This window comes from Neltuma alba, unplaced genomic scaffold (genome assembly GCF_004799145.2).
Source record: "Neltuma alba isolate B1F8T4 unplaced genomic scaffold, ASM479914v2 tig00011716_pilon, whole genome shotgun sequence".
NCBI lineage: Eukaryota > Viridiplantae > Streptophyta > Magnoliopsida > Fabales > Fabaceae > Neltuma > Neltuma alba.
In genome coordinates this window covers 62,094-66,471 of record NW_021636348.1, presented here as the reverse complement: position 1 = coordinate 66,471, position 4,378 = coordinate 62,094, and the positions used below count along the sequence as shown (strand labels likewise).

The window sequence follows — 4,378 nt, the reverse complement described above, 5'->3', positions numbered from 1 at the left end:
TCTTGGTTTAATTTCTCAGATGTGCGAAAGTAAAAAGATTGTGGAAGTGACAAATAAGATCAGGAATACAACTGCATCTGCATCTTTACTTAGCCTTGAAAAAATAATGTGATTTTAGGAATGAGCAAGCTAATTTGTAATATGAACAATATATACGTTTATCTCCTCGCGATAGAACACGATTAAATTTATCTTGATTAAAAAATATATAATTTCGTGGCAAAAGGTGCAAGCAGGGGAGAACTGCAAATCAAGTCGACATTATCCCTTTCCACCTCTCTACTGTGAGGAGGGTGATCTAAACAATGGGATCGAGAAATCTGATCATGAGCCCTAACCGGAAAATGAGCTTATCCATTTTCCTCTCTCTACACAGGAAATTAAGGTTACCAACAGGACTCCCTTTGTCCGAATGAAGGAAGGAAAGCTTTTGTGGTGCTTGGACCTGTATGTAAGGAGGGTGAATCCGTGTGAATGCCAAGACGTTTAAAGTGAGGGGAAATAATCTGGTGTTTTCATTGTGTTTGTACAATTTCGTAAACCAACGCCATCCAGCATGGTGAACGACAATCAAGATCTATCTAGAACTTATAATGGATCTGACGATCTATTTTTTGCCAACGCAAAACTAGCTTCTTTTTTTGGCACAAGAGAGGGCCTTGCCCAAGAAAGATATTGTTTGGGATTCAATCCCCGCATGAACGCAAAACTGAATGAATCATTGGTCCAAGTAGCAATTAATCATTGGCCCATATCAAGGCTGTCCAACTAGCTTCACGAATTCGTTAAAGATTATTGTGAAAGACAAGGCCCAGAAAGCAAGGGCCCAAAAAGCTGTTCGTAGTGTTGGCATTTCGTGTTATGAGTGGAAAAATAAATGAAAATCGCTAGAAGGAGGGCTTGAACCTCCGACCTTGTGGTTAACAGCCACACGCTCTAACCAACTGAGCTATTCCAGCTTGTTGTCGTGGAGCGCTTCTTTGCCATAAGTGGTTTATCCATTTACCCCATGAAACATGCTATGCGTAGCTGTCTCATATCAGTTTTTTTTTCCCCCCAAGAAAAATTATATTGGAGGAATACATGTGATGTGGCTTAATACTATTATTAAAAAAAGAAAATCAATAATAAAGTTATACCCTTTTTCCCCCCAGTTAGTTGCATAATATTAAAGTCTCTTCTCGAATTATAATATGTTGTCTAGATCGCTGCCCTATCATCCTTTGGTTAGATATTGAAGTTCCATTACTGTGTCGGGCTACTTGTTAATATCGGAAATAAAAAAGAAATCCAAAAAGAAAAACATATAAGAAGAGACTTTTTTTCGGTCGAAAATAAAAAGAGAATAAATGTGCTATGCCACTAACCTTTGATCTGGATGATGCTGAATTGAGATATTCCACTCGCAACAAGTGCCTGACTTTTGTTATGCCACGAAGAACCACGAAGGTGAATTAAGAAATCTTTATTTACTTGGTAATTGCTACTTCCGGTTTTTAATATAATATCTAATTAATTAATTTAAAAAAAAAGTTACAAAATTACTTAGTTATAGCTTATGTAATATGATCTCTTCAAAATACTTATATGTATTATTAAATTATATATCAGATTATGAGTTGGACAAATTAGTTTAGAAAAAAATAATAAATATAATATTTTAAGATAATTTATTTAAATTTTTTTAATCTTTTCCAATTAATCAATTGAGTCTTATACCAACGATTGAAGGTAGCAAAATATAATTAACTAACTTTTCAGTTATGTGTAATTAGCCTTGATGCAGAGGAGACAAGTATGAAGTGCTTATATTATTAAGGGCTGAATTTTTATTTTTTTTTTTGACAGAGCTGGTTGATAGTGTATTTGTTATCACAGGAGAGTCAAAATATGGTTGTACGGTGTCATCAATGTTACAAGGAACACACCTGTGATGTGGATGATGAAGCAGATCAACCACCACAGGCAGCGCCGCAAGCAGCGGCGGACGACCTGTGATCGCGCTTCGACGCGGCGGCTTTGGCAGCGCGGTCGTCATTGGAGGCGCCATCTGAACAGAAGAAGATGACAGCAGAGAGAAGTGAGAGCGTAAATAAAGCAGCCCACAACACAAGAATTACTGCTCCGACTTCATCGCCGCCGTAGCTAACAGCACTTTCATGCTCTGTTAATTTCTTCAGATATTTCCATTCCTCCCCATCTAAGCAACAAAGTCCTTGCTTTTTCTTCCTCTTCCATCAGAAACACATCTTAAAGTAAAAGATCTGCTACGTACAATGTATTTTCTGGCCTCTTGTCCTCTTCGGGCCAAATTATTTGCTAGACATGTAAAAGTACTGTTTTTTTATGTTTATTTTTAAATTAAATCTTGATGGAATTATCGTTATTATTATTAATTAAAAAACATAAGACCATTATTTATGTGCAGTAATAGTTAAACATTATTTACTGGATCTAACTTGACTGAATGTTATCATGGGCCGAGCAAAATTTTCTGGCTACCATGGATACCTTTCTTCTATGATAATTTTCATGGAGCCTTATGCATGTGGCAATGCATTACAAATGAATTTATGTGAAGTATTAGAGCCATATTTTTTCTTGGTTATTAGAGGTTTAGGTTATATATGTATATATTTATCTAGATTTTAGCTAAAGTATAGGTATTCTCCTATTAGAGGTAATCTAATTCAAGGCACTTTAGGGCACTTAATATGGGTATCTTTTTCAGTGGGAATTTGAATCTTGATTCTCCACGTTATGAGAGGTTAGTTCTTTCTACTAGACCCAACCCCTGTTATTGATTTAGGCTTTGTTTGGTTCAACAGAAGAGAGGGGAGGGGAGGTTAATTAAAGGAAGGGGAGGGGAGGGGAAGGGAGGTCATGGTTTTGTTTGGTTGGAGGGAAGGAGAGGGAAGGGGAGATTTCTTGTTTGGTTCATAAAAAGAGGAGAGGGAAGGAAATTATAAATTGACAAATATGCCCTTATCTCTATATTTAGGCTGATATTTTTATTACAATATTTATGTCAAAATTATTATTTCTTAATTTATCAATTTCAAAAAAAAACCAATTACCTCATTTACATGTGATAAAAAAATGATACAACTAAAAAAAATTAGAAAATATGATAAAAAATTTAATATTCTATCTCATTAATTTTATAAATATATGTATTAATATATATATATGATATGTATATATCATATAATTATAACACGCACATTATGATATGTATATATTAATATATATGCATGTTATCTGAGATTATAATACACACATGTTATGATATGTATATATTAATACATATGATATGTATATATTATAATATTATAATCATCAAATATTATTAGTGGCTAAAAAGAGAAAGATGTGAAAAAAAGATTTTTAAAGATGGACAAATTTGGAATATTAAAAAGTTAGTATGGGTAGTTTGGTCAATATTAAACATAATATTTCTCTCCCCTCCAAAAAACCTCAAATTTAGAGGGGAGCATGGGGAGGAGAGGGGAGCACTAAAAGTCAAATTTCTTCCCTCTCCTCCCCTCTATTTTTCCCAACCAAACACACTTATCTTCTCTCCTTCCCTCCCCTCAAAAACCCTCCAACCAAAACCAAACAGAGTCTTAGATTTTAGGGAATATAGATGTGTACATATAGTGGGTGGGAAAAGAGGTCCAAATCTTATCCTTATTAAATGGAGTGATCCAAATAAAGAAGTGGCCCAAATATGTTCCCCGCATTGCTTCCTACATTTATTTCAATTAATTTGTTTTGCCTCCCCTCTTTTCTTCCCTTCTTTTTCATAAATCTTTTTTTTTTGTTGGAAATTTTTCATAAATCTTTTAATTTTTAGTATTAATTAATAATGAATAATATCACATGAACAACCAACAACCATTAGTCCTAGCAACAGGGATTTTGACTAGGGCTAAGCAAATTAAAACTGAAACAAAAAACTAAATAAAACTGAATTCAATTCTGTTTTTTTTCCCGGTTCAATTAATTTAATTCTTATCGAAAATTGAACTGAAAACCAAATGCTCACCTCTAAATTTTTGGGCCATTAACCATAAAGTCTTAAGTTCGAATCCATGTAAATGCAAAAAAAGCCTTTGAGAGAGCTATGTTATAAGAATAGTTCAGAGCTTAAAACAAAAACACATTGAAAGAAATGAAAAAATTTCAAATTTTGTAATTAAGAAATATTTACGAACCTTGATTACTCCCATTTTGCTTTAATACTTCACACAAACACATGCAAAGATTCAATCAATTACAACAATTTCAAAGCCTTGTTTGAAATTTACAGAGCTAATAATACAGGAACACGAAGCACACATACTTGATCGAAGTGAAGTAATGGGGAAATTAACAA

At 33.7% G+C, this 4,378-nt stretch overlaps 1 non-coding gene across 1 annotated transcript; it reads right to left on the bottom strand.

Annotated features, from left to right (window-relative positions):
- Positions 1 to 885: 885 nt before the first annotated feature.
- On the bottom strand, positions 886 to 959 carry TRNAN-GUU (transfer RNA asparagine (anticodon GUU)). Its single transcript has one exon. It is a non-coding gene; the product is annotated as a tRNA-Asn (tRNA).
- Between the last annotated feature and the right edge of the window lie 3,419 nt (positions 960 to 4,378).